Source organism: Trichechus manatus, unplaced genomic scaffold (genome assembly GCF_000243295.1).
Source record: "Trichechus manatus latirostris isolate Lorelei unplaced genomic scaffold, TriManLat1.0 scaffold00094, whole genome shotgun sequence".
Taxonomy (NCBI): domain Eukaryota; kingdom Metazoa; phylum Chordata; class Mammalia; order Sirenia; family Trichechidae; genus Trichechus; species Trichechus manatus.
Genome location: NW_004444030.1, coordinates 577954 through 592658, shown reverse-complemented (window position 1 = coordinate 592658; position 14705 = coordinate 577954).

Below are 14705 nucleotides of genomic sequence, written 5' to 3'. Positions count from 1 at the left end.
TTCCTGAATTCTTCCAATTTTTTGTCTGTATTTTCCATGAATTTTTATATTTTTTCCTCATGTTTGTCAACTTTTTGCCTCAGTTCTTGGAGAATTCCGAGTATTAGGGATTTGAATTCCCTGTGAGGTAGTTCTAGTGTATTTTCTTCCAGAAGAGAGTCATTTGGTGTTTTATTTTGGACCCCTACTGGAACCATCCTGTCCTGTTTTTGTAAATGTTTTGATATTGTCTTCTGTTTTCGGGGCATTCAGTAGTTATTTTTCGCATTTATTGATTTTAGATTTGTTTGTTTCATCCCTTTAAAAAAAAATTGACTATGTTTGAGCAGGTGGACTGTATGTTCTTTGTTGTTTGCTCGTCTGTGTGCTCAATACTTTTCGCCTTCTTCTCCAACTGGCAGGGCCAATCACTCAGATATGGTACACCAGGGTGGGTCTAGCTGAAGAGAAGTTACTGGGATGGGTTGTTTGTGGCAGTTACTACAGCCACCAGAGCGGGTCGGTAATCGCTGCAGGGGAGGTTCCAGTAGGCCGTGCCTGTGCTGCTTGTTGGTGTGATGTCAAGCACATGGTGCAGGTCAGTAGGATGCAGCGGGGTGATTGTTATGTGTGGAGCTAAGATGGATATGGGAGCGAGGAGAGAGGAACAGGAGCCACAAACATACAAAGAAACAAAAAAGAATGCTAGGGGAGCTTGCCGTTGGAATGGAGGGATGAGAGACTATGAAATGGACAGAAACAGAAAGGGGAAGAGGAATAAAAGAAAAGAATGAATAAATAAAAATCAGAAAGGTTAAAGAATTGCAAGGTTCCCAGGGATCCCACCGGTGCAGGTATGAGTTCTGGGGAAGTCACTCTCAGGTGTTGCAATACAGCTTGGCTAGAAGGTGTAGAGGTATACAACGCCTGGTATTCAGGGATCAGAAAGAGAAGGAAGATATAGAGGGATGAGAAACTGAACAATGAAGAAAGACAAAAAGGGAAGAAGAGGGAAAAGAAAACTAAACAAACTAAAAAAAAAGAAAAAGAAAGGCCCTCCCCAAAAAAAACAGAAAAAAAATAAAAACAACGAAAAAAGAAATGCGCTCAGGGATCCCTCTGCACGTCTGTGGAAGCTGAAGGGGAGTTCCTTGCCACGCAGCTCCGCCTGGCCAGAAAGTGCTCCCAACTCAATAAAAGGAAAAGCAAACAAACAAACATTTCAAAATGAACAAATGAACAAAAGCCCCGGGATTCCACCAGCGCAGTAGCCCAGACTGGGAAGCAGCTCCACACTCAAATGGAGCTCTGCAGCCCCTCAGGAAGAAGCAAAGATGGCACACGGAGCCAGGCACACGAGCGAAAGGAGGGGAAGGCAGCGAGAGGCAAGCAAGAAATCAGAAGAAGCAGAAAAAAAAAAAGCAACACCAGCAGCCAATAAATCGCACTCAGAGAGCCAGCCAGTGCGGGCTGGTGTTTCTGGACAAGAGACTGTGTCCGCGGGAAGAAGAGGAGGCCGAGTGTGGGTTATGAAGGGTAGAGAGTGGTAAAGCGTATATCACAAATTTCCGGTGCTCTGCAGCCCCTCAGGAAGAAGCAAAGATGGCGCACGGATCCAGACACTCGAGTGAAAGGAGAGGGAGGTGGCAAGAGGCAAGTGAGAAATCAAAAGAAGCAGAAAAAAAAAAGCAACACTAGCAGCCAACAAATGGCACCCAGAGAGCTGCCCGCTTGGGTGTGTGGAATCCAAGCAGCCGGCACTTCACGGTTAAGAGACCTCGGCCACGGGAAGCAGAGAAGGCCGAGCCGGGTCGAAGAAGTGTGGGGGGTGGGAAAGTGCTCACCGCAAATTACCAGTTGTTTTGTCTCCCGATGGATGCTCCGTGAGGCTGCTTTCTCGTACCCCCTGTTTGCTGGTCTCCGATAGGAGTCCAAGATGGTGGATCCGCGCTGCGTTAGCTGGTAGGGGACCTCTGCATGAATCTCTCCTCGCTCTCCATTCTCTGTCAGTTTTCTCTGTCCATTTGGTGCTTGGCTGAGTTCTTTATCTCTTCATTTGATGTTTTAGGGTTTCAGGATTGTTGTATTCTCTGTTCGGCTTAGTTTTTCAGATCTTTGCTGTGGAGGGACGGCGTGGTGCTTCTGCCTAGAGCGCCATTTTGCCGGAAACTCCACCTCTTATTCTTGCTTCCCTTTTGCAGGTGGCTAGGTGTTGTGGGTGGAGCCACCAGTCCTTAGGCCCCTGATGTGGATAGGTGAAGACCCTGCTTAGTGGGCAGAGCAGTGTCAAATGTCACGAACCTGCTACTTCACAGCTGAAACAGTTGAAGTTATACTTCCAGTATATACCCTATTGTACTGCAGTAATGAGTGCCTATGCTGTTGAAATGGGCCCACACAAGTCTATGCAGGGGGAAAGGTACTCAAAGTCCGTGGATCTCTTATGCCTGTGCCTAGGCAAAGAAGCTGTGCCTACCCTGGTTTCCTGGCTTAGGGTAGCTAGCGGATTATTTTTTCCCCTGTTTGTTAATTTGTTCCCTCTCCAAGGCCGGGAGAATGGCTCAGGGCACCTGAAGGATCCTACTTCCAGCCCAGGGTACTCAGCAATGCTGAAGCCAGTTCTGGACCCAGGGCAGAGCAAGGAGTGGGGAGGTAAACAGGAGAGAAGTTTTTCCCAAACGGGTGGTTTTGATCCATGGAGTAGGCCATATACAAGTACTTATCTTTTGCCGATCGAGGGCTGCTTCTCACTGGTTCTGGATGGTCGAGTAGACTCTTTGCTGCTGGGTCTCTCCTGGTGTAGAAAACGCCTCCCAAGCGCTGCTGCTTGCCTGCCTCACTGTGCACCTGGAGCTGATCTTGCCTGAAGTGCTCAGGGTCTCACCGAGTCAGGTCTGGCAACTCCTCACTGCTTCCTAACCATCTCTCCCTCCCCACCACTCAGTCTAGTTCCTCAACTTTGCCTTTGATGTTCAGGGCTCCTAGATTGTCATGTATAATCAATTCGCTTGTTTTTTTGGGTCTTTGTTGTGAGAGGGAACACTGGAAGCTTCTGACTACCCTGCCATCTTGGCCCTCCCTTACTTCACTTAACAAATATTTGTTGAGCACTTACTATGTGCTAGGCACCTTTCTAGCTTTCATGAACAGAGCAATGAACCAGAGACACAGAAATCTACCCTCTTGGAACTTGCCTTTAATTTCTTTTCTTTATTTATGGTGCTTGGGGTATCAAAAGCAGATAGTTTCTAGGTTTTCCACTTGCAGTTCTCTCTTGCTGCCTGTTTTAATTTTGATAACAAAAGTCTGATGTGAGTTTCATTAATCCTAGAAATTAAAATTACTGTACTTTCCTTTCATATGGAAAAACAAAACAAAGAATAAACAAACAAAAAAAAACAACCCTGAATTTTTCTCCTCTAAAGAAGTCAAATTTTAACCTTGTCCAATTAAGCATATTTTTTTAACTCCCTGAAAGACAACAGAAAAGAATGATGGAATATGAAGCTATTAACTGAGCTGACATTTGAACTTGTATTTTTTATGATAGCAATTCCCCAAAGTGGGCTTTTATTATTCCATTTCCTTTCTGAAGGGGCAGCTATCAAGCAGTTCCTTGGTACTGTTTGAGTATGAATTGGAATCGACTCGACGGCAACTGGTTTTATTGTTTAATAAGGAATCCTGCGGTAGTGCAAACAGTTAGGTACTCGACTACTAGTCTAAAGGCTGGCATTTCAAACCCACCTAGAGCATCTCTGAAGACAGGCCCAGTGATCTGCTTCTGAAAGATCACAGCCTTGAAAACCCTATGGAGCAGTGCTACATTGCACAGATGTGGTTGCTGTGAGTAGGAATTGACTCAATGACAATAACTATTTTATATGCTGTTTAATACTATGAAGTGGGTCTCGAGAAATGTTTTCAATAAGACTGCCTCAGCCTTCTTAAATAAAGCAGCATTTTTTACCTTCTAAAGGATTCAGAGAAAAATGGCACAGAATAATTTTAAAATATACACATATGATAGTTTCTTCATAACTTCCAAGTCCTTCCTATGGAGATACATTGCAATGGATTGATTTAAAAATTTTTTTAACAATTTATCTCTGTCATTATATATAAATACGACTTGAAATTTCAATTCTAGCCAGGTAATCTAACAATTTTATTTTAATAGGAAGATTGACCAGCACCTGTGTGATGAAAAGAAAGAGCTACGAATCAATAGGCTATTTTTGAGAGCCTGCTATGAGCTCACAGAACTAAAACTCTATGGAAATAGAAGAATTATGTCTTGAGAAATGATAATTGCAGGATAACAGTTGACAGTTCAAATGTGAATGAATGAAGAGAGGATGGGCACTGGGTTTCATGGGCAAAACAATACAGATCTTTATGTAGATAGCACAAAACTTCACTGAAGTTTTTGCTAAAGTGTCCTGCTGTGACAGCCCTAAAAGAGCTTTAGCAAGGTCTATTCTCTTTATTTTGTTCTTATTTCTAGGTGTAAAGTGAAATAGCTTTGATTTAGAGAGTTAGTACTGGCAGAATTTTCATATAGATGGAAATTAATTTGGGAAAAGTCATCAAATATGATACACCAAGTGACTCCAAGGGTGACTTGTAGGAGGAGTTATTCTAGAATAACTTTAAGGATGATTTACTAAGTATCATATATTGCTTCATAATTGTTTTCATTTTATTTCTGTTTCTTCAGTGGGGTTATATAGGGAGTGTATGAGGTCACAGTGGCTCAAGAGTTTTATAGCTAATTCGATTTTTAACTCAACAGCTGTACAATACCAGCAAAATAAGCAGAAGGGTAAAAACATTTGTAAGTGCACTCATAATTAAAGGCATACTTCAGCAAGCTAATTTCAGAGATACATCATAGGATGTTGTATCAGACTCTCTGAAGCAGTGAACAGTATGTCCTCCATGAAACTTTCCTTCCCCAACCCCCCTGTTTTGGAGTGTCACCTCTGTGCTCCCATATTACCCTGGGAATTACCTCTATTTCTCTATTTATCATGCTGAACTATGATGTAATAGCTAACAGCAACCGCTTTTTGAGGGCTTATTCTGTTTCAGTGCTAGACTATACAATAAATACATGAAATATTATTTAATCCCTAAAACAAGCTTATAGTTTGATTTTATTATGTTCATTTTATACCAAAGAAAACAGTCTCTGAGAGGTTAAGGATCTTGTGCAAGGTCACATGGCTGGGAAATTCTGGAAATGGGATTAAATCCCAAGTCTATCCGACTGCAAACCGCATATTTTCTGTTTATTTGTCTTTCCATCATACTGTGAATTTTTAGGGTGTCAAAGGGGTGAGACTTTTATTACAGGGTCTTCAACAAAAGCCACTGTCCCTGTAACATACAAATAATTGAAACAACAACCATAATAACGAAAAGTTCCAGAAATTTAAAAAAAAACCAAAAAACAAAAAATAACAACATTCACTCTTCTAATCCACTGCTGAAAACTTGCTGTATACACTGAAAATTGTGCATAAATTATCACTGAAGTACTTCCCATTGATGTTTGGCAGTGCTAATATGGAGGATTTCAGATTTGGTAGTATTTGCAACTTACATTTAAAATGATGAAGTTTCACAATTTATATTCTGTTACATTGATCCTTAACCCTGGCTATACTTTTGAATCACCCACATAACTTAAAAAAAAAAGTACAGATACCTGGGTCCTACTCAAAACCTATTAAACTGGTACTTCTAAGTGTGAGATCCAGCCATCGGTATATTTAAAAATCTACCTAGGTGGTTCCATAGTTGAGAACCACTCTTAGAAATAAAGGATACCTTCCTCACTGCCTTATATTCAAAGAAGCTGATTTTCCTATTCCATCTGAACTTTAAAGACAGTAATATGTTACAATGGACACGGCATAAAAATGCCATAGTTTCCATGATTAGCGTTCATACTTCACAGAGGCTAAGTAGAAATTGAAGCCTAGTTAACAAAATGAATCACAGATGTTTGTCATTTAAACCTTGTAGCTGACTTTGTGAGACGAAAGCAACTGGTAGCTGGCTCCATGTTAGCTGGCAGAAGACTGAGGCTAGGCCTACACAGAGAGAGACCCCTTAATGTTGGAACCCAGCTTTCTAGTAATTTATCTACACAAGTTCTCTACGTTATGCAATTTTACACAGATCAGAGGAGTAAGAATTGTATATTTTGAAGGAATGGTTGTTATCTAAAATAAGACCGTAGTAGATGCATGGGCTGTATTCACTGAGGCTGTGTGGGACCTTTGTTTGTGTGGACTTTAGCAAGTTACTCAACATTTTGTGCTTTACTTTCCTTATGCCCGAATTGAGGATAGAGCAATAAGTACTGTTACCTAGTGTTAGAAATTTACCTGCATCATATAAACCTTCAAAAGCACTGTAATGTAACTACTAATTATAATTCTTATCTTACAGTTGAAAATCTGAGGCTGGGTGAATTGAGGTAGTGGTCAAGTTCACAGAGCTCATAAAAAATGGAGCATGGAATCAATGCCAGAGTGTTTGACACCAGCGCAGGCATGCTTCACTGTCCTAGATGGCCATAATAATCATGAGGTCTCAGAGGACTGTGTAGAGAAGCCTGTGAGATAATATGTAAAGTGGTGGTTTCCTAAAAAGTAATAATGCTTGGCTCCCAGCCCCAGGAAACCAGTTGCTATCAAGTTGATTCTGACTCATAGCAACCCCATGTGTGTCAGAGTAGAACTGTGCTCCATAGGGTTTTCAATGGCTTATTTTTCAGAAGTAGATCACTAGGCCTTTCTTTCGAGGTGCCTCTGGGTGGACTTGAACCTCTAGCTTTTCAGTTAGCAGCTGAACACATTAACTGTTTACACCACCCAGGGAGTCTGGCCCCTACTCCAGACACTCCGGTTTTGTTGATATGAGGGTGCAATCTTGCCATCAGGGGTTTTACAAAACTCCCTGGTAATTTTAATATACAGTAAAGTTTGGGAATCAATGATATAAAGGCTTCAGCATAGAGTATGGGCCATAATGAGAGCACAATAAATAATTGCTCTCATAATCTTGTGATTATTAAAGTTATCTTAGAAACTGATCTGAGAGCCATACAGGTGGTTGTTTTTTTTTATAGTCAAAGAGAACAAAACAACAAATTAACTGGCATATGTCCAAAATATTTTCCTATTAACAATTTTACCAATTGCTTTCATGAAAGAAAAGTGGGAGCTTAAAAAACAAACAAACAATGTAGACCTGAAACTTTGCTTTCGGTTAAGTTTCAGTGGATTCTGTTACCCTATTTGAGTCAGAGACAATCCTCTTTGGTGCTTCTCATTTAGTTGGCTACACAAGGGACAAAACCTAAAATAGTTATCAGGAATATAAATGTTTCTCCTTATGGTTCATATTTGCCACAAGCCTTTGAAGTTTTCTATAGTGATTACTGACTCATCCTTGGCTTTGCAAAGAAGAAAATTGGCATTCAAGGGAGACAGGCAGTGCTCAGCAGTTTCCTAAGTTTTCTATCATATTTCTGTAATATAATAACTGTCTTACCTAGATGCAGGGATATGGATTTCTTAAACATTCAAGGCTTATTTGAGCCCCACGGTTCTGTTTTTAAGTGTACGTAGTAGTAAAACTTAATGCTTATACTGAATATACAAGTAACGGACAACTAGGCACAATTTTCAGTTACAGAAGGCCTCTCTCTGTTTCCTGTTCTCCACCCTTCAGCTGTGGCTTGCTTTAGGCAAAGGGCATGTGGTTGCTAATTTTAGTTTGTCATTAGTTGAGTTTCCTAAGGTCAGCTAGCTTCGGTGACTAAAAAAAAATTCATGTATATGTGAATGCATTAGGCAGAGCAAAGGGATTGTTTTCACAACAGCTTTTAGTCTTTATTTACTTGTCCTGGTGGAGGTGATTTGAAGACTATTTTCATATGCTCTGTTAATTTTAATTTACCTTTCTATGTGGTGCTTGAAAATTCTGTACAATAAAGAAAAATATATTAATAACTTTGCTTTTCAGGAAAAGTGGAAATCTTATTGTGTTTTTCCTTTTTCCTCTCCCTATGAATCTCTCTGGCAACTGAGGAATGTATTTAATCTATAGCTAAAGATACTGAAATTACAATTTGCCAGATACCTTAATATTCTCAGAGTATATACAACAACATAAATGTATCTCTATTATTATAATTACCATGATTGACATTTCTGCCCACAAAGAGATATATGATATGCCCATAAATGAATCAGAAAAAATGTATAAATTTCGAGTGCAATTTTGTCATGAACAATATATGACCTAAAAACCAAATTTTCTTCAGTTTAGTTACAGTAAAATGGATCCCAGCAAATCAGAATTTTTCAGAGCACGAATGTAATCAATTTGAGCTTAGCTATTCTGGTTTGGAAAAGTCAGCTCAATTATTTCCAGTCATTTAGACATTTCCTAACAAGACAGCATTTTGTTGTTTAAAAAAAAAAATCACAATGGATGTGTATATTATATTACCCAGGAAGTAAGTTTCTCATATCTGATTCAATGCAAATGTATAAAATCAGATATACAACCCCAGAAAATTTAATTTTTTATGCATAGAGTAGGCACATTAGCAGATAAGCCAAAGATATTTTGCTCTTGCTTCTTATGTACACGTGTAGCAAAGATCTTCCCCCTTTGCCCTTTTGGATTCTCTGCTAAGATTTTTAACAGTTCTGCCAATTAGTGTCAAAGATAGAGGGAGAATTTTTCTAGCAGGATTTCAAATATAATTTAGCCTATAAAATACAGATTTATAAATAAGTCTTCACAATTTTTAAAGTTTTCACCAGGCTAAAGTTATTTTAAACCATTAGTCAACTTCCTAGTCCCCAAGAGATTTTTTTTTTTGTGATTTACAAGATTAAAAATAAATAAAGGAAGACATAAATAATTAAGTAGCAGGATATGATAATTTTTTCTTTATAAAAGTCATGAGTTAACTACAGAGCTTTGCCTGCCTTTTAATTTGCAAAAATTTGATGTGTATTTACAGTAAAGTATTGTATCTATCGCCAGAAAAAAAGCTAAGCAGAAAGATCTTTGAGAGATTTTGTGAATCATCAAATAAAATTTTAGTCATTATTTTAATACCGATCTTCTATTTGACTTAGACCTAGTATAAACATTAGTAATTCTTCAAATTCTGACATCTTTAAAGTGGGTGATATCTTGACCCTTTGTCACCATGCCATTCCCTAGTTCAAATTACCTAGGGTCCATTCCTGAGGCCTCTTGGCCTGTCACCCTTCCTTTATGTATAACCAGTTGCCATCAAGTTGATTCTGGCTCATGGTGATCCGAGAATAGAACTGTGCTCCGAAGGGTTTTCAGTAGTTGATTTGTCAGAAGGAGATCACCAGACCTTTCTTCCAAGGTGCTTCTGGGTGGAATTGAACCTCCGATCTTTCAGTTATCAGGCAAGTGCATTAACTGCAGGCTACGCAAAGATGATCACTGCCATGTTTTCTGACCCCTACAGTGAGAAGTTAATGAATCAAGATCTATTCCAATCATAAAAAAGCTCTCCTTTTTTTCCCCCAAATTATTCTATTATCATTTTGCATCAGTGAGTTAACTCCTTCAGCAACATGTATATAGGAACCACTAACTAGGAAGGAGACATCTCACTACGTGTGTGGGGGAAGGGAGTGTTAAAAACAAAACAGCAATACTAGATAAAGAACTTGAACCTTCTTTTTTGTGGGGGAGGGTATTGAATAATTTAGTTTTCTTTCTCTCAGATCATGCCATTGTCCTACTTAAAATTCTTCAGTGACTAGAACAAAATCTCTGGAATAAAAAACCAAACACTATTCCATAGTGCACAAGGTTCTATATGCCTCCATGCTCTGGATTCTACCTATGTCTCTGCTTTATTATCTACCACTTTTTACTACTACCCATTTGTCTCCAAGATGTTTCCCACCTCAAGGTCTTTACACATGCTGTTGTCTCTACCTAGAACATTAAAATACTAACTAATTAACGATTCTTCATGTCACTATTTTATCAAAGCCATAATGCCTTATAATTCTCATTTTATGTATAAGCAAACTGAAGTCCAAAGGGATTAATGTACTTGTCCAAGGTCATATAGCTAATAAATGATTAAAAAAAAAAAAAAAAACATAAAAACTGGGGCTTCAAACCAGTCTGCCTGAGTCCATGTCCTATTCTACTAATACACAATATCTACACATATGTAATATCTTGTCTATAATTTTCACAAATACCTTAAAGCTAATTTATGGACACCCTAGAGTTCCTTTGACCTTATGTTAAAAACCCTAATCTAACCACTGTCTCTTCCCTCTGCATTATCATGGTATGCCAACTTGATTAAGGCTGTGAATTACATTTTCTAGATCATGGCTGAAAGCAGAGAATACCAGAAAGATGTTACCTGTGTTTTATTGACTATGCAAAAGCATTCGGCTATGTGGATCATAACAAATTATGGATAACATTGTGAAGAATGGGAATTCCAGAACACTTAATTATGTTCATGAGGAACCTGTACTTAAACCAAGAGGCAGTTGTTCAAACAGAACAAGGGAATACTGTGTGGTTTAAAGTCAGGAAAAGTGTGTGTCAGGGTTGTATCCTTTTACCATTCTTATTCTATATGCCGAACAAATAATCTGAGAAGCTGGACTACATGAAGAAGAACACAGCATCAGGATTGGAACAAGACTCATTAACAACCTGTGATATGCAGATGACACAACCTTGCTTGTTGAAAGTGAAGAGAACTTGAAGCACTTACTAATGAAGGTCAAAGACCACACAGCCTTCAGTATGGATTACACCTCGACATAAAGAAAACAAAAATCCTCACAACTGGACCAATAAGCAACATCATGATCAACAGAGAAAAGATTGAAGTTGTAAAGGATTTCATTTTACTTGGATCCACAAATCAATGCCCATGGAAGCAGCAATCAAGAAATAAAATGATGCATTGCATTGGGCAAATCTGCTGCAAGAGACCTCTTTAAAGTGTTAAAAAGCAAAGATGTCACTTTAAGGACTAAGGTGCACCTGACCCAAACCAAGATGTTTTCAATCACTTCATATGCATGTGAAAGCTGTTCAATGAATAAGGAAGACTGAAGAAGAATTGATGCCTTTGAATTGTGGTGTTGGCGAAGAATATTGAATATACCATGGACTGCCAGAGCGAACTAATCTGTCTTGGAAGAAGTACAGCCAGAAGTCTCCTTAGAAGCAAAAATGGCGAGACTTCGTCTCACATACTTTGGACGTGTTATCAGGAGGGACCAGTCCCTGGAGAAGGATATCATGTTTAGTAGAGTAGAGGGTCAGTGAAAAAGAGGAAGACCCTCAACAAGATGAATTGACACAGTGGCTGCAACAATGGGCTCAAGCATAACAATGATTGTGAGGATGGCGCAGGACTGGGCAGTGTTTTGTTCTGTCGTACATAGGGTTGCTAAGAGTCAGAACTGACTCAATGACACCTAACAACAATAACGACAACACAACAGTGCTTTGTCTCAGCAGATCATTGTTGTTCAATAAGCTGATGGACAGATACACCTGGTAAATTCCAGCTTAACCTCACTCTCCTTTGCTCTGCCTCCACCTTGTCTTCCTGATTACTGGCCCTGCTGACCAATAGTGGCCTCAAACCCACCACCAGACCATCAGCTATTCGCCACAGATGTGATAGCTACACTGAGACATCAACTAGCCTTAGATCTCTCCGCATAATCCCCCTTCACAGTCCTACTTCAATGGCTCAACATGCTTTGTTTCTCAAGTTTCCCTGAAAATTCCAATTAAACTACCTGCACTGATTTTTCTAGCCACCTGCTTAGTGACTTTTTCTCTGACCATCTAACTCCGTCTCTGGTCTTTTACTTCCTGTAATAAAACCCTCATTCCTAGAATACTCATAGGGCTCTGCTTCCCCAAGTAAACCCTGACTGATATATTGTCAACATTTCTAGCATTTCATGATTGTATTGTCTCTGATGTGTCCTCATTTATTTCTGATAGATTCTATATGGCAAAGCCTTGAAGAGATATCATTCAAAAAGATGCTTCTGGTTCTCTTAGATGAAGTGATTCTATAGAGATGAAGACGGTATATAGAAGGCAGGGTGGGAAGAAATAAAATGGACATTTTCCCCCCAAATAACAAAATTTGATAGCAGGCTACAGTTGAGGAAAACTCACTGTAATGTTCCTTTCTCCTATTCCTGGTGAATTTTACATGTACTTTAAAGGCTGTTTCAAATATCACGTCATTTAATTTCTGGAGCGTTGATTTCATTTTGCAAACAGAAACATTTCAGGCATTAGCCAATAACAGAGTTCATCTGATCTTAGATGGAACATATATTTTAATCACTGTAATGCACTTAATCACATTTAACAAAGAATCCACAATTTTAGCTCTATTTAGCAAAAACAAAAAACAAAAACAATGATCATGACTGACTGTCTGCATTTAAAAATTGCCTCATAATAATGTCTATAGTTCAATAGCTGGTGATATCATAAGAGTCTGTCCCTTAGAAAGAATAACAGTTTTTGTTTGTTTGTTTCTTCCCCCCTAAATGAACCACTAGATTTCTTTAGCAAGGACTAAATATTGCAATTGTCTACTTAAAATCAGGTCTATTTTAATTTTTTTCCATTTGCCTGTTAATGAACTCTGAAAACATTTTCCTTTTAGCAATTTGCTTCTAAAATCCTGTTCTGTCTTGACTTTTGTTCTTTGCTGGCTGGCTTTTGATCTCCAGGTTTTCCTATATTCAACAGTATTTATTCTAAAAGGGCTCTACTCATAGACCTTGAACTTCTCTTAAAATGATAGGAATATTATCTAAAACTGTTGTTGTTGTGTGCCATCAAGAAGATTCCAACTCATAGCGACCCTATAGGACAGAGTAGAACTGCCCCACAGGGTTTTCTAAGCTGAAATCTTTATGGGAGAAGATTGCCAGATCTTTTCTCCTGTGGAGTCCTGGTGGGTTGAACTGCCAACCTTTCAGTTAGCAGCACAGAGCCTAACCATCGCACGACCATGGCTCTATCTTACACTAGTATTTTAAAAGTGATTGAAGAAAGGACTTTTATTTTTACTTATAGTATGAAAGTAAATATATTTGTCATTAATATTAGCAGCACATTTACAATATTTATAATATGATTTAAAATAAAATATTAGTTGAATGTAGTGATATTCACAAAGGAAACTTTTCTAATCAAATCTAAAATACCATGACTTAATGAAATGGAATTGTAGACATGCAGCTTTTCAAATTCTCTCTTTCAAATTAGTGAAAAATGTAGTTTCCATCTAGTAGACGATATGATTTTTCTTTGGCTGCTTTAGCTTTTTTCCAAGTGATATAACTCAAAACTACATTTTTGGCATTAATTTACTATTTCAGCAAAAATGTCATTCCAATTATTATTTATAGAGTTTCTCTATTTTGGTATTTCCTATTAGGCATGACAAATCTATTTCCAAAATAAGATAACAGAAGGGAATTTTTTATGTTTCTCCTACGTAGTGCATAAAATACTCCCTTCCGGTGCTTGTCAATCTTGTTACTAGTGTCAAATTTTGCTGCTGACTTAAAAAAAAAAAAAAAAAAAAAGATTAGAAACATGTATGAATCTAAGGCTACTTGAGAATTCCTTGAACAATTTCCTAGGTTCTATTAGGTACTCAGTTATTCAAAAGATTTATTTTCTGTGTGTGTTTGGAAAGTGGTGGTAGTACCTGACATCCAATTAACCTGCATAAATCACATCACTGCTTTCTCAGTGTGAAATTTGGATTGCTACAAAGAAAGAATGCTCTTAAGGGGACATTGTACTGCTTGATCTCTGAGAGCAAAGCCAACCAAGTATAGATTCAAATTCCAATATTTATACAAACATGTGTGATCTTAGGAAATTATTTAAAGTTTTCTGACCTTCCATTTCTAACCCATTAGTTTCTTAACTTTGATTATATATCAGCATTTTCTTAGGAGCTATATAGATATACAGATGCCTACCTGCATCTCTGATCTATTAAATCAAAATCGTTGTTAAGTGTGGCCTAGTTAGTCCCTGGCACATAGTAAGCACTTACGTATGTCAGCAACTATTTTTATTATTATTATTTAATAATTTTTAGCAGTGGTAGTAGAAGTAATAGGAGTGGTAATAGTCTTCATTGTAGTAGTTGTAGTGATACAGTATTTGAATTAGTGATGACGGTAGACATAACTTTTGAAGTCTAATTTGAACAGCAACGGGCAGACTACTGAGAGTTACAGAGGACGCAGTATAGAATTGTGGTTACAAACACAAGCTGTAATAGTTTTCTATTGTTGTCATAACAAGTTACCACGAACTTAAGGACTTAAAACAACATCCATTTATTAGATCAAGATTTTGTAGGATACAGTGAGTTTTACTGTGTTCTCTGCTCATGGACTCACAAGGCTAAACTCATGCTGTCAGCCAGGCTGGATTCTTTTCTGGAGCCTCGAGGAAAGAATCTGCTTCCAAACTCGTTTAGTGTTGTTTTGTTTTGTTTTATTTAATACTTTATTGTACTTCAGGTGAAGGCTTACAGAACAAATAGTTTCTCATGAAACAGTAGTACACATGTTGTTTTATGACATTGGTTAACA